Source organism: Lolium perenne, chromosome 3 (assembly GCF_019359855.2).
Source record: "Lolium perenne isolate Kyuss_39 chromosome 3, Kyuss_2.0, whole genome shotgun sequence".
Lineage (NCBI taxonomy): Eukaryota > Viridiplantae > Streptophyta > Magnoliopsida > Poales > Poaceae > Lolium > Lolium perenne.
Genome location: NC_067246.2, coordinates 344,640,885 through 344,664,678, shown reverse-complemented (window position 1 = coordinate 344,664,678; position 23,794 = coordinate 344,640,885). Strand labels below are relative to the sequence as shown.

The 23,794-nt window shown below is 44.4% G+C and overlaps 3 long non-coding RNA genes across 5 annotated transcripts; all 3 read left to right on the top strand.

The window, feature by feature from the left end:
- The first annotated feature begins 4,951 nt into the window (after positions 1 to 4,951).
- Positions 4,952 to 6,249, top strand: LOC139837752 (uncharacterized). The gene is made up of 3 exons (XR_011754419.1): positions 4,952 to 5,337; positions 5,584 to 5,658; positions 6,151 to 6,249. It is a non-coding gene; the product is annotated as an uncharacterized lncRNA (long non-coding RNA).
- Positions 6,250 to 12,794: 6,545 nt separating this feature from the next.
- LOC139837750 (uncharacterized) lies at positions 12,795 to 14,524 on the top strand. Its single transcript, XR_011754415.1, has 3 exons — positions 12,795 to 12,908; positions 13,789 to 14,034; positions 14,174 to 14,524. It is a non-coding gene; the product is annotated as an uncharacterized lncRNA (long non-coding RNA).
- A 279-nt stretch (positions 14,525 to 14,803) lies between these two features.
- On the top strand, positions 14,804 to 23,264 carry LOC139837751 (uncharacterized). Of its 3 annotated transcripts, XR_011754416.1 has the most exons (5): positions 14,804 to 15,284; positions 15,359 to 15,534; positions 19,765 to 19,927; positions 22,219 to 22,300; positions 23,182 to 23,264. It is a non-coding gene; the product is annotated as an uncharacterized lncRNA (long non-coding RNA). The 3 variants fall into 3 exon arrangements; XR_011754417.1 differs by lacking the exon at positions 22,219 to 22,300 and having other exon boundaries at positions 23,182 to 23,263; XR_011754418.1 differs by lacking the exons at positions 22,219 to 22,300; positions 23,182 to 23,264 and adding an exon at positions 20,796 to 20,863.
- The last annotated feature ends 530 nt before the right edge of the window (positions 23,265 to 23,794 follow it).

The following is a 23,794-nucleotide window of genomic DNA, read 5'->3' as shown; positions in this document are numbered from 1 at the left end:
CGAGCTCGCGTTGCATGAAGGCCGCTGCCCGGTGGGTCGTGGCGGAGTCGGCGGCCGCCGCCGATGCCGGGTCGGAGAACACCCGGACGACCTCCGCCATCGTCTCCGGCGGGCCGCCAGGTCGCCGTCGTCCGCGGTCGCCGCTCCGCCACGCTGGCCGCCACACCACAACACAAGGCCAGATATATGGAGCATGTTGGCCACTTGGCCTCGGTACCGGCCAGCTTTTGCTTCACAAATTACATGGGTGTGATCATGTGATTGTCGTCCGCAGCGCTGTTGTCGCGGATGGCCTTGAAGAAGCTCGCGCGCGGTTCACCACCACGGAACCGTACGGGTCGTCTCGGGTGGTACGGACCTCGTGAGTGAAGATGCCGGATCGATCGGTTCCACGCGGCCCCGTCGCTCTAAGGAAGGTACGCGCGCACGTGCCGGTTTGTACGGGAGGCACCCAGCAAGCGGATGAGTACGTCTCGTTCCGCGGAAAGCAGATACAGATACGCGCGACGTTGACGTGAGGCCGGTATTTGACAGCGCATCTTCTTCTTCTATAATCGATCAATTAGTACTAGCGTCTAGTACGTGTACACCGCTTAATTCCACGGATCGGATCCATCGCGCGCATACATATGCATAACGTCTATTTGTTTCCTCGACATCACTCCCTCCATCAAGCTGGCCCTACGTACACCCACACGTTATTCCGGGTCGACTAGCTGTCCTGGTTCTCTCTTCACCATGCACCTACTCCAGCCCGGCCACACTGCTGATGCTCATGATTTCGCTACTCTTTATCCTTTGGAAAATACATTTCCGATAATCTGCTAAATAAAATCATTGTGATCGATGTTGAATGAATTTCCCATTCATATATATAATGGCCTTGAAGTGAGGTTATGCACCATTAGCCCAATACATGTGTGTATAATAGTCCTATTTGTCAATCGGGTGCTAGATCAGAGTTATGTTTGGCTACGCCGCTTTAGAAAAAAGACCATATATATACTCGTATTAGGACCCCACACTACAAGGGAAGAGTTTTCGATGGTTTTGCCGTGATTTCATGTGTTCCTCTGCTTTTCATTCTCCGTGATGTCTCCCCCTAGCATTCCATGGAGAGTGTTGATTCCACGTGACTTTACTCTTTTTGAGTTATAATGGGTCACAATCCCTATAGGAAACAACATCTTTGTCGTGTATCAAAAATACCCAGCGAACGATTAAAACACCCGGCAAAGACTTCGCCGTGTACAACACTCGGCGAAGACGACATGACAAAGATCTAGCCGGCGAAGAATCTTTGTCGGGTGCTTTTCGAGGGTACACGGAAAAGAGCCTTTGTCAGCTGTCAAACGCGCAAACACCGGGCGAAGAAAAGCGCAACTCCACTTTCATTCCGTCAAACCGAACGTTTTCTTTGCCATGTGTCTGTTTATGGGTACACTGCAAAGAGTAGAAATCGGCCACGTCATCTCCCTCTCTTCATCGAGTACCTCGAAGAGTAACACACGACAAACACCAAAACCACCACCATCGCCGGTGTTTCTACCGGGGTACACGACAAAGATTTGGTTAAGGATTAAAAAATAACAGCCTCGTCGGCGAGGGCCGAGGATCATGGGGGAGGAGGCTCCCAATATCAGCTCGCCCAGGCACCTCCCTGCCCCTCTCCATTGCATGTATCACCAGCTCACCCGGTCGCCTCCCTGCATCGGCGAGCATGCTAGCAAGAGGCTTGCGGCGGCCCTCCTCACAACGCGACGACCCTCCTCGTGATAGATGGCCTCGTGGCGGCCCTTCTCAACATACCGTTGCGTAGGTCGAGCTCGTGGCGACCCTCCTTGCGACGCGGTGGTGGCCCTTCTCACGACGTGGTAGCGACGGTTACGCCTAGATCATGTTACCCATCCTCGCGATGCGGATGGTCAACGCGATTCTGGTTGTCCACGAGATGACAATGGTCAACGCGAGCGAAGAACCATCACATGCAAAGGCAACCACCAAATACCATCAAGGGAGAACGCAAAGCCGGGGACCCTACAACTTGCTATAATATGCAAATCTTTTCTTAGCGAACCGTATCGATGATGCATGTCTATAATGCTTTGAAATATGTTACTAATTAAACCATGCTATGAATAATTTTGGCTGCGAATAAGTTATCACAACCGCAATAAATTGTTATGGCTTGAAATATGTTACTCATAGTTAAGTCATGTGACAAATTGCTTTAATATTCGTGAAAATAAGAAAATATATTTGATGATGATTTTTTAATGATCGATGGAAAGTCACGCGCCCGCGCGCGGATGAGTCCGATAGCTAGCTCCCTTAGAGTATCTCCAGTCGCATCCCCTACACGATGTCCGCAAAAAGCGTCGGATTGGTCGTTTGGGGACGTCTGGACCGGCAAACAAAAAGCAAGTGTAAAAATCGTGTCCGCTCTTGCGATAGAGCCTCTATACATAGGAGATGGGCTAGAGACATCGAACAATATTTACGGCCCGTCCAACCGGTTTACCTTTAGAGCTTGCGATCAAACAATTTTTGGCCAGTGTCCCCCAAATCAATCTCTTTAGGGGACGTTTTAAAAAATGTAGCTGGAGATGCTCTTAATTAATTGGAGACGAGTCAGCTATCGACTCGTGCAGCTACCAACATCCATCGATCGATCGCGCCTATGCGTTGTGCGCATGGCGGAACCATCCAATTAATTCATTTACCTTCCTTTCCATCCATTCGTCTCATGCATTTTTCTAGTAGTATTTTATTTCCAACAATCCATTCCAAAGAAAGAAGAAAATCTAATGCATGCATCAATTCGATTTCCTTCCAACATCGATTCGATTTCCTACTACGGATTGTAGTATCAATTCGATTTCCTTCCAACATCGCGGGATCAAAGGTGCACATTGATTGATTGATTGGTTACCTTTTAATTACGTCCAGGGACCAGATGGATCGAGTTTCTCTTTCCCTTTTACTTGTCGATCTCGCTCCGCCGGCCGCTTCTTCTGCTATTATTCCTTTTTTTTTCTCTCTCTCTCTTTTTTCGCTTTCCAGCTCATTAGATTTTCCGACCAAAAAATACAAACAGGATCTTCGCAAAAGGGAGACGCCGACTTCAGCGCCCGTGCGTGCATGCCGCCGGAACGTACCTGAGACATAAGCGTGCTTTTTTTCTTTCCTTTTCATGTAGCCAAAAAAAAATCTCATTTTGCTTTTGGCTTCTGGGTAGCAAAAAATGATTCATCGGAGACCTCATAGCCAAAAAAATATTCTAATTTACCATAAAAGAAAAAAAGAACACCTGAGATCTTGCCGGAGACCCGTCCCAAACATATCACGTATAAGGTTCCACTCACGCTTCCGGGGTGACCTTGGCCGGTAGTGGCGGACGAGCTGCTCCTTCCCATCGACTCGTGGAGAGTCCCCGACGACGGCTTAGAGGCATGTGGTCCTTACGCTCCTTCAAACAAGGGAAGCCGGATTTATTACTTCTAGGCCCGCCGCCCCTGCAGGGCCACTCCGCCAAAGGCGCCCGGATTCGATGAAGGGGCGGCAGGGAATTGGTGCCTTGGCTCGGCGTGGGTGAAGGGAGGGAATCTCCTGCGCTCGAGGGTAAATGTACGGCGTGGAGACGGCCCAGCCCGCGCCGACTGGCGGAAGTTGGATGTCGTCGGTGCCGCTTGTCGGCTCCTTGACTTCACGGGCGACCTGGTGCCGACAGGTGTGTACAGTGGTCACCCCGCTTAGCTTACGGACAAGATTTGAAGATGGCTGCTCCTCCCCTTGCTGCGCATCCATCCTCCTCGGCCCTGGATTGATCTCCGTCGGTTGGTGTGGTTGGACCAGATGTGGGGCTTACCGGGGAAAACCCTTGGCCGACAACAGAAGCCACGACGCCGACGATGTTGCATGCCGTTCTACTTCATGAAGGCGACTTCGAGGTTTCCCCCGTCCTCCCTTACCAACTTGTCTCGGGGTGAAAACCCAGAGCTTCGGCCTGGGCAGCGGTGGCGCTCCAGCGACATACCCTTCTTGAAGGCGCTTCCTTGAGATAGCGGGTCTGTTGGATGAGCTCGGCGATGGTTGGTGGTAGTTGGTAGCGGTTGCTCTCTTCGTGCGGTGGTTGGTGAAGCACTCGCAAAGGCTCTGCTTTCGGCGAGTTGTCTGGTGACTCTTGGCCAAACCCGGAGGCACTAGCCTTATCTTTCTCACCGTGTCTTCATTGGCGACTTCGCCCGACGCCATGCCTCGACGAGGTGGTTGGTGCTGCAGGCGGCGGCGAAGTCCATGGGTGGCGGTTGTGCCCGGGGTCCCCTCTTGCAACGTGTCTCTGTCATTTCCCTTGCGTGCTCGAGGGAGCGCGCGCCCCCGTGATGTTGTCGTTGCCGAGTAGCAGCTCTCGGTACGTGGTGGCGAATCATCGGCTCCTCGGCCGCGCCGAGCGCCTTGAGACCCTTGCTACGGCATCGGCGATCGTGCCCTGTGGCATCTTATCGATGGCGTCGAGAATGACCTCAAACGGCCCGAGCTCGCACGTGCTGCATGGAAAACCGTCATCCGACACATCGTGTGGGCGCGCATCTTAGGGCATGTACAATGGGTTATTTTTTAGTCTTATAATCAGATATCCTAAATTTGTGGTGAGAGAGATTGTGCTAAGAGATCATCTCTTAGCTAAGAGATCCGGTTGAGTGAGTCACTTGTATTTTTAGATGGAGCAAGTGTGGTTTAGGATGAGTAGAGGCCAAAATTGCAGATTCAGTGAATTTATTAGACGTAGCCAACATTACATTTTGCTTGAATCTGGTCTAAGTAATAATGTGGGATCCACTAATTACGGATTTTTAAGATAAGAAGGTGAGTGATCATGAATCCCCAAATTTACGGAGCGCGAAATTTGGGAGCGAGAGGAAATATTATGGCACGGAGTTTTGCTTTGGAAAACAAAAGAGAGAACAATATCCTGCCCCGCCGCCGCCGCCGCCGCCGTCCCCGTCGCTCGTCAGCCCGCCGGACTCCACCCCCCACCGAATCATCCATCCCGAGCCTCCAATCGGCCGCGCGCGCGAACCTTCTTCGCCTCCCCTGCATCCCGCCCCTTCTTCCCCGATCCTCCTCCTACGCGGCCGGTCCGCTCCAGCTCAGGCGGCCATCCGTGGAGAAGGACGAGGACCTCCGAACGGTAGCTGCAGGCCCAGAAGCTCCCAACGACCTCCTGCAGACGGCGCGCACCCGGAGACCACCTCCACGACCCCCTGCAACCGGCCATATACGCGACCTGCTGCTGCTCAAGGCCGGCGACGCCCCCAACCTGCTGCACCCGTCGAGGTCTACCTTCTCCTCATCCCTGCTGCATTTCCCTCAATGTTCGTTTCGTGTTCCCTGTCGAAACCGATACGCAGCAGCAACGCACTAACGAATAGGAAATCAGCAAGAACTTGTTCTGTCCGTGCATAGGCAGTGAAGCATGCGTAGGAAACCTTAGATTTTGTTTTTTCATTTGTTTTGCTGCTTACTACTTGACTAACTATGCATATGCGGCAGTGCTCAGCCCTGAATGTACATCTCCTGCAGGTTAATTATGGAGTAGCATCGTGACAACTCCTTTTCATCTTCGGTGCCAGATCGATGCAACTCTTTATCAGATCAGTACGTTAATCATGGAATTTCTCATGGTATCAAACTGTTGTTATCCCTACCTATTTAGTCGAGTCAATTCAAGTGTTCTGTAATACCTGCAAGCTGAAGCAATTTGTTTTTTCTAGATGATTGTAGTACTTGTCAAAAGACAACAAGTAATGGTGCTGTAATCATGTCATATTGATATATTGTTTCGGTTCAGATTATAAATTTTCCTGGTCCCATGTATTAGTTACAGAGTACTCCGGAGTAGATTTGTCACGCTCGCTAGTGTTGCTTTTCGTACATGTACAGAATGATGTTCTGTTCTGAAAATTAAGATAGACCTGTCCTACATTTGTTAGATCTCCATTATACTTGAAGTCATGCGTACGATATCATCGCCTTATTGTTTTTATCGCACGATAATGAAGTAGTCTGACTCCATTTCTTTTTCTGATTAAATTAAATGATTTATGTGGTGGCTAAAGTGGCGATGCTGGTCTGTTGTTGGAATTTCAGCTCGGGTCAAGCTTGCCTGGTCGAGAAGAAGTGCGGGCCTGTCGCTGCTCGCCGGACACCGCCTCCATGGCCATTGAGAAGGAGTTTGAGCTCTTGCACACCTCGAGTCCTCCTGTATCTTCTTCTCGGTTATTACAACTTCTTCCAGCCGGTCGACGGAGATGAGATGGATTTTGACTATGAAGAATAATCGAAAGGTATATACATACATGTTGCTGTACTTGTACGTTCTAGTGCTCTTGTGGTGAATGTACCTGCGAGGAATTAGGTGGTGGTCTGTTATGATTTCGGATGAAGAGGAAGAGAAAATCATTCCAAAGAAGCAGAAATGGGTCCGCTGCCTCCGCCACAGTACCTAAACTTATGTTGGATAAGATTTTTTTATCCAATAAGGAAATATTTTTCAATTATCTGCATGGAATTTCTTTATTCAATTAAAAGACCAAGCTGTTTTAGCAAGGGTTAGACAATGAATAGATTGTTTTTACATGTGGGAATGTTTGATCATGTCAGGTCCAAAGTTGTTGTCAAACAAGTTGGTACATGACTAGGCTTTTTTTTTCACAACTACATACTGATGTTTGATTCTTGGCAGGGCTAATATATGTAGTTTGATGCTGTGGTGGCTGTGAAGGACTTGGGTGGCAGGTAACACGATGATGGACCCGATTAAGATTTCTCCGTAAGCATCCGCTTATCGCCTTCTAATTCCTCTCCCCTTTCTTCTGTCATGATCTCGATTGGTGACTTGGCTGTGTGCCAATGGTTTGATCTATTAAGCTTTACGTGTAGCTGGGATTTGTTGACCTAGCTAATTGTTTGTGCTGTACATTGTTTTCTCGCGTATGTGACCTTGTGCTCTATCATGGTGAATTTGTACCGATACTATGCTAAAACTAAAATATGAATCAAAATTGAGAAGATTTATTCGCTTTACGTTGTAATTGAGCATTACTCGTTTCGGTACTTCTGGTTGTGGGCGTCCCGAGTTTTATGTCACATGGGTCGTAAATATTGTCTTTATTGAATTATATTGTTTGTCAGTGCAGGTTTGAATGTCGAAAAAACAGCAAATTTCATGTCGGATTCAATGGTTGGTATTGGTTCCAAAATGTCATGTTCGGAGAGAAAGGGGATCCGGATTCAAATGTTCAAAATTGTTTACACTATAGAGTATAGATATGTAGATAGATATATCATATATGGATGGCCAATTAATACAGAGAGAAACCACAAAATTAAATGCAAAATATCATAACGTAATATGTATCTTGAGGTTAATTAACATGCTGCATAGCCATCTGCATAGTCTTTTTCTTGCATTAGCTACCAAACGACCGTGCAATGCTTATATTTAGCACTTCTAAACTGAATAATGCATGTGATGCTTCTACACGTGCACCAATAAACTGGAGTTAATTGCTGATATATGCTAGCCAATTACATCAAGTGCTCATGTGGTATAAAGTTTATGCATGCAGGGGCTGTACTGCCATCTTTTCTTGAGAGTAGTGTTCGCTGTACTGAATTGATGTTGTTGTCGTGCCTTTCACCAGGGATAGATCAGCCACAGTCATGGGAACCGGAGGGCGCTCAACACTGGCACCAGGTCTGGCCACTCAAACTTCAGTGCAACCGAAGGCGACCAGTAGCAAGGTCCGTTTCGTTTGCCCATCTAACTATTTCCCAGCAAGGTCCCGTCTTGTTTCTCGCGCATTGTCCGCTTCCGATCCTATTCTAATTTAGCGTGGGAAAAAATTGAGTGCTCAGCTATGGGAGGGGAACATGTCGCAAACTTCCAATGCATCCAGTGATTTTGTTATTTATAGAACTGATTGGAGAATCTTGAAATTGGATAACTAGGTTGGTTCGTTTTTGGTGTGGAAAAGTGCTGGGCTATGAGGTGATTTTATTGTTCATAAAAATGATTAGAGAATCCTCAATTTGGACGACCAATTTGATTCTCTATCTGTCAACTTATGCAGTCTAATTTCTGTTTTTTGCACAGGCCTGTTTCAAGTAGTATTATCCTTTGTTCAGTATTGGCTATACTGAATTAATTTTGTTGTTGTGCCTTCCCCGGGACAGATCAGCCACAATCATGGGGACCGAAGGCGCCGCATGCCGACGACGGGCGCCAACCACCAGGACACGTGGCTGAGGGAGAGTTCTCAACGTTGGCAAAAGATGACGTGTTCGTGTACACTGCACGCTCATTCGCTCACAAATCAAGCCTTGTTAATGTCACACGCTGGTATGATCATGTCAGTGCTCTACTAAGTGTTTTTATTATGTAAAAACTAAGGGTATGCTTGTTAAATTTTCAGTGGAGTGACTGCAGATGGCGAAGGTGTCGAGGTCGAGTCATCTGCTTATTTTGTGGCATCAACTGCTCAAGTTGCTAAACAAAAGGTTGCAACCAACTACTTATCTTATATGTTTGACTTGTAAGTCTAATTTAAGTGTTTCAGTAAAAGGATACAAAAAATATTCGCTAGATCTATTACATCGTAAAACATGTTGTGCGTGGTATAACATAGCGGTGTTCATGATGGTTTTGTTATGTGAAGTATTTCGATGCGTCATCGTTAAATTTTTTGATAAAAAGGGTAGTTCTAAGACATTTTTCGAAAATAAGCAATGGTAAGGAAATCGGTAATCGTTAATCGCTGGTCGGCTTGGGAGTAGCGATTAATCGGAATTCGGACTATTAACTGATTTAATCGGTCGGCTATTAATCGGTGTGACCTACACAAATTAGCACGTAAAAAACAGTTTATATAAGAAAAATAATAGTATATGAGCCTCTATATGTCTGGCTCTACTTCTCTAGAGCCTAAAATCCCAGAAAAACATGTATGTTTCTCCTCCGTGACCTAATCTTCAAGGTCACGAGCGAAACAGGATCCACTAGTCGAAGCCACGTTTCTTCCTTCCACTTCTTATCCTCTCACCTCTGAAGTTTATCTTCTCCCACCATCTACCTAGCTAGGGTACGACCCCTCTTACACCTCAACCACCTAACCTATCGAAGGCACCCTTGAGCTCCTGCATGAGCTACTCAAGGTGGTCGAGCTGTCGTATCTAGACAACTGAGAGTAACTGGTCTAGGAGGGCAAGGAACTAGTTGGCGGCGGCGGAATTCGAGCAGTTGGAGGCTACAATCAAGCGGGAGCTTTGCAAAACCTACTTTATTGTTGAGGGGTAGCGTCTGTACTAGCTATATGCATTGAAAAGTTTATAACTTTTTTGACCAAGTGCAGTAGTTAATCGGGAACATACCTAGTAATCGGACTTTCGGTACGATTAATCGGGCTAAAGGATTAACACAAGAGATTAATGGTAATCGACACGGTCAGACCCCTAGTAGCGATTAATCGGCCTAGTAATCGTTGAATCGGCCTAGTTTTTGAACAGTGTTAAATAAGTATGGATGCTTCCTTCGCTAGTAAATCCATGTTACTTGTCTAGTGGTTAATATTAACATTCTTTACATTGGTACACTTGTATTTCCGTAGGGCTTTTATGAGGTTCCTTACCATGAAAATGAAGGAGATCAATAAAATAATTAAAGAATTATGGTAGCAGGCATCTAGAGGCCAAGATAATGATTGCATAAGCATCAATTCTGATTCTCAGGGTGCTGGCACTCAATCATATAGCTATCGTTGAATTTGAACTAGCTACATGTTTGATTGACTTTCTTGGACTACTACATTAACCATTTTTAACTATCCCTTGTGTTGAAATGTAAAATGCTGCCGCTTGACACAAATGCGAGGGTAATGTAGTGCTGGTCGAAGGTGAACTCTATTGGGCTTCTTTTGTCGGTGTAAACTTTTGTTTACTAGATGAGTGTAGTACTTGTCAGAATTGGCTCGAAAACAGATTCAACCGTTAACAAAAAGACAACAAGTAATGGTGCTGTAATCATGTCATATTGATATGCTGTTTCGTTTTAGATTGTAAAGTTTCCTCGTCCCATGTATTAGTTACGAGTACTCTAGTAGATTTGTCACGCTCCGTGGTCTCGCTTTTCGTACATGGACAAAATGATGTTCTGTTCTAAAAATTAAGATAGACCTGTCCTACATTTGTCAGATCTCCATTATACTTGAAGTGATGCGTACGATATCATCGCCTTATTGTTTTATCGCACGGTAATGAAGTAATCGACTCCAATTTTTTCTGGTTAAATTAAATGATTGATGTGGTAGCTAAAGTGGCGATGATGGTCTCATTTGTTGGATTTCAGCTCGGATCAAGCGTGCCAGGGCGTGAAGATGCGTGGGCCCGTTGCTACACGCCGGATGCCACCTCCATGGCCATTGAGAAAGTGTTTGAGCCCTTGCACACCTCGGACTCCTGTGTCTTTTTCTCTGGTTACAAGCTCTTCCGGCCCGGTCGATGTAGATGAGATAGATTTTGACTCGAAGAATAATCTAAAGGTATATACATACATGTCGCTGTACTTGTGTATGTTATTGTGCTCTTCGTTGAATGTACATGGCAAGGAATTAGGTGGTGGTCTGCTTTGATTTCGGATAAAGAGGAAGAGAAACTTATTCCAAATCACCAGAAAAGGGTCTATGCCTCCACACAGGTACCTAAACTTATGTTGGAAAATTTTGTTTAATCCAATAAGGAGCCGCATGGAATTTCTTTATTCAACTAAAAGACCAAGTTGTTTTAGCAAGGGGTTGAACAATTAATAGACTGTTTTTGCATGTGGAAATATTTGATCATGGCAGGTCCAAAGTTGTTGTCAAACAAGTTAGTACATGACTAGGATTTTTTCTTTTCTCATAGCCACATACTGATGTTTGATTCTTGACAGCACAAATATATGTAGCGTTGATGCCGTGATGGCTGTGAAGGACGTGGGTGGCGAGGTAACACGATGATGGACCCAGTTAGGATTTCTCCGGTAAGCAATCGCTTCTCCTCTTCTTCTTCCTCTCCCCCTTTGTTCATTGTTTTCTCAGCATGTGAACTTGTGCTCTATCATGGTGAATTTGTACGGAGACTATTTTAAAATTAAAATATGCCTTTCACCAGGGATAGATCTACCACAATCATGGAGACCGAAGGGCGTTGCATGCCGGACACCAGGACACGTGTACAAGGAAGGGGCACTCAGATCGGCACCGGGTACGGCGACTCCGACTTTAGTGCCACCGAGGGCGATCACCATCAAGGTCCGTTTCGTTTGCCCATCTAACTATTTCCTAGCAAGATCCCATCTCATTTCTGCGCATGGGCTGCCCTGATTCTATTCAAATTTAGTGTGGGGAAAAATTGAGTGATCGGCTATGAGAGGGGAACATGCTGCAAAATTCCAATGCAGGCAGTGATTTTGTTATTCATAGAATCCTGAAATTGGATAACTAGCCTGATTCGGTTTTGGTGTGGAAAAAGTGTTGGGCTATGAGAGTTGATTTTCTTGTTCATAAAATGATCAGAGAATCCTCAATTTGGACAACTAGTTTGATTCTCTATCTCGTAACTTTTTTTGTGTCAACTTATGCAGTCCAATTTTTTTTATACAGGCCCGTTCCAAGTAGTATGTATCTTTTGTTTAGTATTTGCTATACTGAATTAATTTTGTTGCTGTGCCTTTCCCCAGGGACAGGTCAGCCACAATCATGGGGCCCGAAGGAAGCCGCATGCCGGCAGCTGGGCGACAACCACCAGGACACATGGCCGAGGGAGAGCTCTCAATGTCGGCAAAAGATGACATGGTTGTGTACACTTGCACTCTCATTTGCTCCCAAATCAAGCCTTGTCAATGTCACACGCCGGTATGATCATGTCGTGGCTCTACTAAGTGTTTTTATCATGTAAGAACTAAGGGTCATCGCATCAACTCCTCAAGGTGCGGACCAAAAGGTTGCAACCAACTATTTATCTTATATGGTTGACTTGTAAGGCTAATTTAAGTGTTTCAGTAAAAGGATGCAAAAAATATTCGCTAGATCTATTATACATCCTAAAACGTGTTGTGCATGGTATAACATAGTTGTGTCATGTGAAGCTACTATTTCGGGGCGTCACCATTAAATTTTTGATGAAAATGGTAGTTCTAAGACATTATTCTGAAAAATGTATGGATGCTTCCTTCTGCTAGTAAATCCATGCTACTTGTCTAGTGGTTAATATTAACGTTCTTTACATTGGTACACATGTATTTCTGTAGGGCTTTTATGAGGTTCCATACCATGAAAATGGATGAGATCAATAAAATAATTAAGGAATTAAGGCAGAAAGCATATAGAGGCCAAGATAATGATTGCATCAGCATCAATTCTGATTCTGAGGGTGATGGTACTCGATCATATGGCTATCGTGGAAGTTAAACTAGCTACATGTTTGATTGACTTTCTTGGACTGCTACATTTACCATTTTTTTACTATCCTTTATGATGTCATGTAGAATGGAGCTGCTAACATGGAAATGCGAGGGCGATGTAGTGCTGGTCAGAAGGTAAACTCTTTTGGGCTTCTTTTATCGATGTAATCTTTAGCTGATGTAACGTCTCCTCTGCAATATTGTTTTAATAATACACTATTTGATTACCGCTAGCATGATTTTATGAACTCGTAGGCATGCGTAATCATGTCTCACAGCTACATCCACTCGCTTTTGTGCTTGCTTCTCTTATAATTACACTAGCACTTGGAGAAACATCCTGTATGAATTGTGGCGTATTAGCTTTGGATGGGCCGAATGCAGGGAACCAAGCTGCTGCACTATTGAGGTACAATTTGGCATGGCAATGTCATTATCATTTGGAGCTTGTACCATTAGCTTTTTTGGGCATATATCTCTTTTGTGTGATTCACCTTTTCACTTTTGACAGCGTGGGCTCATATTTGTGATAATTCTTTAGCTGCTAAATCTTTTTAAGGCTTGTTTAGACTAATGCCTCTGATGCCGTTTGTTACTAGATGATCTCTATTTGTACAATTATCCCGTATGAGGAAATTATTTATCAAATTTTGCAAATATTAGTGCATGTTTTTATGAACCTGTGATTAAAGTTTAGGTTCAGTTTTGGTAGTTGTATAACTAGGACTTGGTTGTTGCAGTAGTAAGTGATGTTTGTCGATGCTTAAGATGAATGACTATTTTCCTGCTCCCTGACTTGAATTTTATGGTTGGATGTCCCCTAAGTGTGCATCTTGTTCAATTTTGAAGTATATTGTCTCCTATGTGATCTGGCTGTCCAAAGACAGCATTAGGACATGCTGAATTTTCTAGCTGAAATATGTATTGGGTACTTTGTTTTCTTACTTTAATTTCCCAGGTAAATAACACTCAAAAAATAAAGCAAAGCAATTTGAAAAAAATTAACATGTAGCAACACAGTAGTAATGCTCATCTTATGGAACAGTTTGATATATCAATCTGATTTGGAAATGTAGCATTTGCAGGTTACTTGGTGCCTTTATTACATGTAACACTTATATTTTGTGTTGATATGTATTTATATGCATATACACGGACATACGTGAATATTGTTGTCGATGCCATACCAAATCCCTTCAAGTGCTGAACTAATTTGTATGTTCCGTATCTTCATTGCTAGAGTATTTCCAGACTTTGTAGATTTGATCTGCTATGCTATTGTGTCTCAGGTTCTAGGATCATATTGGTGCTTTGGAGCATGAGATGCAAGTTGGTGACTTATAGCATGAGATGCTTGTTTGGATGAAGCAACAAGGACCTGACATAAACTCCCTCGCCGACCGTCGCATCGCCTCCGGCTTCTTCGGTGTCCAGCATGATGCAGCTGCGGCTCGCTACGGTCGTGGCCAATGTAATCTGTTGGTCCTTGTAATTATTGTCGAGTAGTCGTCGCCATAGTGGCAAACATCATGCAGGTACCATCATTGATGCTGCACATGTGTCTCCCTTTCTACTACCATCTTCGTTATTTCTGCATCCACATGTTTGTTCATTGAGGTCTTGTTTGATTGACCGAGGCATTAACAAAGTGTGTGAACCTTTTCTCCTGTGCAGATCTTTCTTGAACAGCACGAGAGGCCAATTGAGAGCCTCATGTAGGTTCTGTATATAGGGATACATGCTGTCTGTTTATCTGCGATTTGGTTTGCCAAGTATTAGTAACCGTGTGTGTGTGTGTGTGTGTGTGTGAATATGCAAAATGGCATGCATATTTTTTGGCTTGCCAAATCGTAATATACAATATCTTACAAAATGCATTTTTAACATCAATATATAAAAGCTTATTTTTCGAATTATCAATATATAAGCTACTTGAAAAGAAAAAGAAACTGTACCAAAGTATATTACTTAACCATAGAGTTTGACTGCTTCAAATCAATCCTATTGATTCTTTTCGCTGCTGCATTTCATAAAAATATCCTCAAAATTAATTAGTTGTACCTCTTCATGATTTAGAACCTAATTAGATCTTGCCCCAACTATAAGATGCAAGAATCATAACTAAAAGAAATCTCAAAATAGGTGGATGTGGTGACTGCAGTAGATAAGGATAAATTTACAGGTTGGCACAAACGAGATTGCCATCAAATAGACGAGCCGCAACCATTGATCAATCTTTGGCTTTCCGCCGCCGCCAACCATGCCACCGGCCAACCCCACGGCCACACACTCCAGCCAGATCTGCGTCCAAGTGCAGGATTGCAGTCAAGAGAGAAAACCTGATCGTCTCAAACGAAGCTCCCAGGTAGAAGAAGGGACGGACGAGTAATATATTAAGGGGTAGTCTGAATTATCATTTTTGCTAGGGGTCGACCGCCCAGGTTCGCCCCGTGAAGTTTTGCCAGTGATAGTGTTCATAATCATGCTTGCCGCTGAATACCTATTTGCATGTCTGGTTTATATACATCATAATTCATTGAGTGCCATACATACACCAGAAATGATTACCGTGATGCACGGGAACAACTTGTATTAGGATGTATGTATTGCTTCATATGTAAAGTTAGCCTCTCACTGGTTAGTATCTAGTTGCTGTTGTTGTCCAACTAGTAGTGTTTATTATGGAACTTTGACTAGTAATTGTTACTGCAGATTTTTCCGCTGAATATCTAGGGGCGCATCGCGCACCATCCTACTCGAGCCTCCCGCTGTCTTGGAAGAAAAAGTAAGCAACTTTCTCTCTTTTCCCTCCCTATAACCTGCTTGGCTCGGATGTGCGGTAATTGAAGTTTTCTTCAGGCCATTCTGCTGTTTTGGAGGCTGTCTGTGGGCGAATTCTTCTTCATGGTGCCCATGGCCCTGCAGCTCACGACCAACGCCTTCAGGTCCTGCTGGTGGTTGCCTGCCTCCTATGACCCGGCGTTCACCTAGCGCTGCTGCCCGGTGTCTTCCGGCGACCATGCCCTGAGCAATTGGTAAGAGTAACTCAAAAAGGTCAATAATGAAACCCTTAACTCCATGTCATTTTGGTGGTTTGATAATCTCCATTTAGTAAGTGCAAACAGTAATCACTGTTTGATTGTTAATTTAGCAAGTAGTTGATTTTAAAGCATGTTTGGAAACCCAAGTGTATGTTTCGTCTCTTTGAAGTTTGGAGTTGGCATCTTCTGGACATGGTTACTCTTGTACATGCCATCTTTGATTTGTATATTATTTGTCGGGCCAAACTTGCCGATACCGTTTGTCTTCAACGCCATGACATTGTTTTTGCATTTTTACCTGAAAGTCAGAGTTGATGGAGACCGTTGACCTCCAATTCACACAGTAGCTAGTAAACTACACAATTAGTATGCTTAGCAAAGCTCATTCATTGTCTAGATGAAAATGTATCAGGTTCCAGTGCCTTTTATTTTTTGCTTCAAGAAGAATGAAGATGACGTCTTTGGTAGAAACTGATTGACGAAAATCTATTTGATGCATTAAACTAATCAAATTTATAGTATCCTGTGAACTTAACTATATCACACGCATAGAGAGATAGGGAGAGTGAATGAGTATATAACTATATATCCAAAGAAAAATTGTAATGTCACACGTTTCATTTCAACAAGAATGGCATTTGCATAGGGATCATAAAAGGTAAGGTAAATGAAACTTTAATATTGAACTGAAGCATTGCACTCATACTTTTTCCGAAATGATGTAATACATAGTGGAATATGGCAGTAGAGAGTAGAGACCCCAAACTTGAACTAATAGTGGACTCTGCCATTAGTGTGGTTCCCTTTCTAATTTTAAATGTTACTATTTGTGTTTAAGTTGACCGGAAAAGCTATTTTGAATATGTTGTGCACTTACATGTCAAAAGTCCGGAAAAGCTATTTTGAATATGTTGTGCACTTATATGTCAAAAGTCCAAGAATGAGCTTTGATGATGTTGGAGTTGCAACTAGAGCAGCTATGTTTTTCTCTTTTGGTTCGCTAGGTGGATCAGGTCCATCGTATTATACTGTGATGTTTCCTGTTTCATCTTGATAATTTGTCTAGCTTGCTGATGGTTTGATAAATTCTTGACCAATGGGGCATATAGGATGGCATCTCTATTGCTGGATTATTTAAGATAACTTAGTACTGAGAGATCTACTCTCAGTCTGGCCTTTTCCTGTTTTTTTTTTGGGTCGGAGATGATAAGGCTCAAAGCTAGGGCATCATGTTGCATCTTGTTAAACTAAACATGTTGCAGATGTATTATACAAACATAATTTCGTATTGTTGTCCTCCTGAAAAACATGTGTAGCTTTACTATGTGCGTTCTTTGATATACTCCCTCCGTCCATAAATAAGTGTACACGTGGGTTTTCCAAGACAAATTATGAAGTGGTGTAAAAAATGCATTGGAAAGATGCATCTCTCATCTTTAATTATTTCACCCCCAATGAGCTAAGTGCATGTAGAAAACAAGGAGAACATATACTCAATATTATTGGGTTTGATTTCCGTTGCTACTCAAGCACGCCGGTGCTAGCACATTACGTGACTATCGGCCGATCAGCCTCATACACCTTGTGGCCAAGCTCTTCGCCCAAGTCCTCGCCTTACGCCTCGCCCCCAAGCTTGACAAGCTGGTCAGCCCCATCCAGAACGCGTTCATCGCCGCCCCATCCAGAACGCGTTCATCGCCGGTCGAAGCCTCCACGACAACTTCGTCCTAGTTCGCCAGAGCGCTCGCCTGCTGCACCAACTGAGGAGCCCACGCCTGCTGATCAAGCTTGACCTGGCCCGTGCCTTCGACTCCCTGTCATGGCCCTTCCTCTTCGAGGCGCTTCGACAATATGGCTTCGGTGACCGTTTCTTGGAGTGGCTGGCCGTGCTCCTGGCCTCGGCCAACACCGATCATGATCAACGGAGACCCAGGCCCGCCAATCAGCACCGCCGCGGCTTACGCCACGGAGACCCGCTGTCCCCACAGCTGTTCGTCCTCGCCGTCGACACCCTCGGATGGCTATTCTCGCGCCATCGAGCTTGGAGTGCTACGTCGGCTACACCCACGCCGTGTGCTACCGTCGATATCGCTCTACGCCGACGATGTCATCCTGTTCGCCACCCGCTTCGGGAGGATATCGAGGACGGCAAAACTAAGCTCGAGCTCTATGGCAGCTCGTCGGGGCTCCGCGACAATTACTGCAAGAGCACGGCCACCCTCATACGCTGCGCCTTGGAGGAAGCGGCGGCGCCGGCCATTGCGCTGCTGGCCTGCCCTGTCGCCGAGCTGCCCATAACCTACCTAGGCATTCCGCTCACCATCCGCAAGCCCACGAGTGGACAATCGCAGCCGATGGTGGACAAGGTGGCAAGCAGGTTACCCACCTGGAAGGCCGGCCTCATGGGCAAGGCTGGCCGCCTCGCCATGGTGAAATCCGTCCTTGGTGCGATCTCATTTCACCAGCTGCTTGTCCTGGCTCCATCCAAGAAGATCCTCAAGCTCATCGTCAAGATTGAGCGAGGCTTTCTCTGGTTGGGACGCGCGGCCGCCAACGGCAGGCACTGCCATGTCAATTGGCAGCGCGTTGCCCGCCCCATCGCCTACGGTGGCCTGGGTGTCCACGACCTGGAAAGAACCAGCCTGTCCTTGCGCTTACGCTGGCTTTGGCTGAGCAGAACGGACAACCGTGCGCACGCCTGGCATGGCCTGGAGCTCCAATTCTCCGACCAAGAACAGGCCCTGTTCTTCGCTTCCACGACAATGATCCTCGGCAACGGCCGCGACGCCAAGTTATGGGACGATCGATGGATTGAGGGCCGCTCGGTTCGAGAGATTGCGCTGTCGCTCTCAAGTGCATACCAAAGAGGCGCCGCAAATCCCGCACCGTCGCTGATGGGCTGCAAGGAAATGCTTGGGTATCCAAGAGATCGGTGAATACCTGCTCCTTTGGCGAAGGATCGAGGGCACGATGCTCAGCCAAGAACCGGACCGACTCAACTGGAAGTGGACATCGCGAGTATATTCAGCCAAGTCCGCCTACATGGCCACATTCCACGGGTCCACGGCGTGCCCTGCGGCCAAGCACATCTGGCGCACCTGGGCGCCCCAGAAGGTCAAATTCTTCCTCTGGCTGGCCCTCCAAGATCGCTGCTGGACCGCGGAAAGGCTCGCACGACGAGGGCTGCAGCACCACCCTAGATGCCTGCTCTGCGACCAGCTGCCCGAGACCATGCATCATCTGCTGCTGGAGTGCCCGTTTGCCAAGCAAGTTTGGCATGAGGTGCTCTCGTGGCTTTGGATGACATGTAGGATCCCTAGCGCCGAGGATGCTTCGCTCTGTGACTGGATGGCAAAGGTCAAGCCAGCACTTCCAAAGCCGCTTTGGAAAGGGTTTGCATCAGCCTCCTTGCTCATACCATGGATGCTCTGGAAGCACAGAAATGACTGCGTGTTCGACAGGGCACAGCCATCGACGTGCACGCTGCTGGCCAACATCAGGGAAGAAGCTTCTCTTTGGGCAAGGGCCGGAGCTCTGGGGCTGAGGGCCGTCCTTCCAGCCAGTTGGGATGTGCACTAGGCAAACCATCCCCTACCTTGTATCACCGTCTCCTAGGAGACTTGTAATTACAACTCTTTCTTTTCAATGAAATGAAGCGCAAAGGTCCTTTGCGTTTTCTCGAAAAAAAAGAGAGAAGCAATTAAAATGCATTGGGAAGATAGGAGTACACTCTTTTGTGGACAAAGTTTAGAGCTAGATGTCCACTTATTTGAGGACGGAGGGAGTAGTACTGAACTAGGCCCTCTGATATGTTACTTTAAGGCAAAACCACCCTACGGATTCATTTTAGCTAAATTTGAACCTACCATCAGGTAAGTGCAGTAGACATTCAGCCATACAAGAGCAGTAGAGAGTCTAATACCGCTAGAGTAGGCATATGGTAGCCATCTTACCATAACTCATCTTAGTTATTTGGTTCGAGTAGTTACATAATGATCAATTTACTGGCGTTTCCAGTATATGTATGCCTTATGATAACACAATACTATATGAAACATTGCAGAAGTGTATTTGTAATGTTATTATCAAGTGTTGCGGTTATTGGTGTGTCTTACTGGCTGAACTCCATATACATGTTCTTTTCATATTATAATATAATGTTGTGCAGTATATTTTTCATTTTCTGCACTTAAGTACTTACAGTCTCTCGCATTGTTTCTACAGGCAGTCATCAAGCCTCAGTATCTTGACTACATTCCAAGAGCTGTCCAAGAAAATTTTGGGCAACTACTTGATGAGTAAGTTGGCACGGGACTGAAAACTAAGTTGTGCGTTGACTTTGAATTGAACCAGGTTATTGACCGAAATGTGGGAGATCTTTTGGATGGTGAGCTCCAGAGTTGTGCAATAGCATTTCTTGCTTCAAAAAGTGCAGAAATTTACATGTTTGACGAACCATCAAATTATATACTCCGTATCTTGTTGTTAAGCGGAGACTCGAAGGTTGCATCTTTTGAATCTTCGACTAAAAGCTTTAAAAAATTCACCGACAAGCTCTTGATCTATGATGTCATATGCTCTGTGAAAAGTTACATCTCTAGCTTTTTTACGACAATAATAAACAGTAGGATTCGGGTGGTATTGTGGGAGATTTCACCCCTTGGGTTCTTGGCAAGTATTAAGGCATACCGTCACATAATATACAATACTAGTTTGCACACTTACTGATTGTTTGTTCATTTGTTATTGGTTTGCATAGCTGTTGAAGTGAGTACTGTAACAAAGCTATGCTCGGTTTTTCAGGCTTAGGTTTACTATATATGTTAATTACTCAATTGAAGTTACATTTAGTTTTACAAACTAAGGACCTTTACATCACAAGTGGTGTTCCCAGTTTTCTGAAATATCATTTCAATACTTGTATAGACTGTAGCTACATATGCATTTCCCGAGATGGAGCTCACAATATCATCCATTTTCTTCTTTTCTAGCGCAAATAGTCTTCCTTGCCTTTTGCTATGCTCTATGTAAATTAATGTTGTTTAGTTGCTTTTAAGCAATGTTATGGATTGAAGCTTGTGTATACAAGGGTTGCACTTTTGGCCTGTGAAAATAAATTGTACCCTACCGAGTTAATCCCCTCCTCTTTTGATGTTTGACATGTTAACAATGAGTTGTCCTTAACAATACAAGTAAGAATTGTGTGCTGCGGCATGCTTTTACGAAGGAATATCCTATTTTTTGTTATCTTGTAGATCTTCAAAAGGAAGACCTTTTTGGCAAGGAATGATTGTTGAAGCTGGATATGTTCATAATCTTAGGCAAGATTTTAAAGGTGTACTGTTGCGATGGAGGTCCTAATTTTTATATTTAAGTATTTCTTTTGTGTGACCATTTTTATATGTGTATGCTTCATTTCACGCCACGTGTAGAGTAGTATTTACTGGTGTGGTTTTCAATTAATCATTAATCGGGGGCAAGAAGTTTTGTCTCATCCATGGGCATTGAAAAAACTTGATCCTGTTCTAAATGATCTGGAAGCTGCTGGTCTGCATGGTATTGACTATTGAGGCATGACAAACCGATAGTATGGGCAGAATAATCATTTTGCAATTAATTGCAAGAAGTAATACTTAATTCAAGTCTTTTAAGCACACCTCACTTCTTCGTATCCACCTATGGCCTTCCAGGGAGCAGCATTACAACGGTAAACCATGGTCTCCCTGCCCCCAACTCCTCTGGATCCGCCATCCCTATTCATTTTTTGGTTCAAAAACATCTCTCTTATAGTGATGCTTCAGGTGTTGGTTCAGGTTTGGACTTTCTTTGTGTTAGTGCTGAAAATTCCAATGAATTTTACCATATTCATCCAACCATGCATTATTTTTTAAACTGTATGAGATGTTTAGGAACAGTAATCATTCACTTGGGATTTGGTTAAACTCTTCCTCGAACATATTTCTCACAAGTCCAAAGTGGAGTTTTTTTCCATATTGTTTGTGATATGTTCGATTTGGCTAATTGCAGATTTTTTGTATGGTGCTAGGTGCTAGCTTGTACAAGGGGTGCGTGCATGTACCTACTTGTGTACTTTGACTAGCTTCTGGGTTTTCATGCATATATAGTTATAAGCACATACGCGAACATGGATGTACTTTCACAATGTCTTAATCTTGTCGCCATTGTTTTTTGTGCACCATTAATAAAGTAGAGAACAGTGGGTAGATGATTTTGCCAGTTTTAAATTCACATGGAAGCAAAGCACTCTCTTGGATTGCTGAATGATTTGTAGTTGGTTCTAGCTAGCTTCAAGGTTGTCATTTTTGTCGGCAAGCCTGTAGAAATGTGCATTGGCTGCAAAAGATTCATTGAGCTTGTGGATATTATTTACTGAATGTTAATTATTTGCATGTGCCATGTTGAATGCTGATCAACAACTACTATACATGCTCTCACGATTAGTAGCAAGCAGCAGTTGCAACTTGTAATAACTTGACTCAGTAATTGAGTCGGCAGTGTTGTATCCGGAACACTTACTATTGTTTGTAATAGTGTGCTCATTTTTATCTGTTAAGTTAATTACTGGTGTAAAGAATGGCAAATTTAATTATGTTGATTTATTTCACTGGCTTGATCAAGTATTTTGACCATTTTCTCATGCTGGTATATACGCACTAGATCTAAAGGTTGGGCGCTGATGGCCATGGTCAACCACTAGGTCTCCAAGATGGACGACATCATCATGATGTAGAGCATTTAGGTAAACTCACTAGTTCCTACAGTGGCTTGTCGGGCTGTTGCATCTTAGGCATGTCCTGGTGCTTATTTGGATGCTGCTATTCTATTTGGCGATGAACAGGTTACTAGTGCCTAGTGATGTGGTTGTATAGTAGTGTCATTTGCTGCAATCTAATTTTCTTGGACTTGACGATCATGTGACGCTTAATTTTCTATGTATGTTGAGCATATGCCTGATATGATGGTTGTACAGTAATTATGTCTCGCTGATTGAGATTATAACATCAATTTTCAGTTCTACAACTGAGTTTGATGCAAAATACCAAGGTTGTAGTTTTTTTGCGAGCTGGTGACCGTTGTTATGCAAGTACTCATCAGCCAGAGCCCGGATGTATCCCTCCATCCATTTTGTTCTGGAATTTTCAAATCCTGTGTAAAAGGAGCTGCCTTTTACAAATGGCATGGTTCTGAATTGTTGACATTTACAATTCATGTTATTTGAAGCATCAATACGTCTTTTGGCATGGTAGCTATTCTGGATTAACACAAGTCCATGTTTTGTTGTGTACTTTCGTTGAATTTAGAATGCTTGTCCAATACTTGGGAATAATGAAATTAACATCGATTCGTCTTGCTTGCTTCTAGGAATAAGTCTATAGATGTAGCAGGGTGCAAAAATGCTTTTGCTTTGCTCATATAGTTTACTTGCATAATCTACATGAGTGAGTTGGACTCTCATACTCATCATGTGTAAGTAATATGAAATCGCAAAAACTCATAATCATTATTTGTTGAACATTCCTTGTGCCCATCTTGGTGCTTGGTATGTCTTAATTATCTGTGTGCCGTTCAACTGTTTCTTTTGCCGTGGAGGTAACATTTCTTGAAACCGTTATCTTGCAGGTAATTGGCGAGCCGAGCCTTCCTTGGCTGACAGTGCAGGGCTGTACATGGAGCAAGCCCGGTTGTGGCGCTCGTGAAGGGGACGTGGATTCGGCCACAGTGCGAAGCAACGGGGAAGCAGAGCCGACGGGAGGGAGCCTTTCCTGTGGGATGGATCATGCTTTTCGGTGATGTTTGACTTGTTGGCTCTCTGCCGGCATGGTGCCGATGGTTGTCGGATCTGGCTAGTCTTTATAGGGATAAGCTCGACCTCTTTGGGATGACCAGGGAGTAGTGCAGCATGTATTTGAAATCCTGGTGTTTCCAAGTTGTTTTGTGTAGATCATTCCAAAAATCTGAGACTAGTTAAGCATATCATGTACTGATGTTGTTATATTAGAATTGCTGGTATTATACTCCATCCGTCCTTGCCCTTGACAACAAGTAGCAAAGTTTGTGTAAATAATTTTTGAATTCAACCTGGTTCCCGAATATATTTATCAGGCAAACATGGTCCGTAGCCTATGTGAATATTTGTGCAATATTTACAGGCCTGTGTACTAGCACCAGATTAGATGTGCGTATAAGTAGTAAAGCTGCACATGCATATGCAATATTCTAGATTTTCTTTATT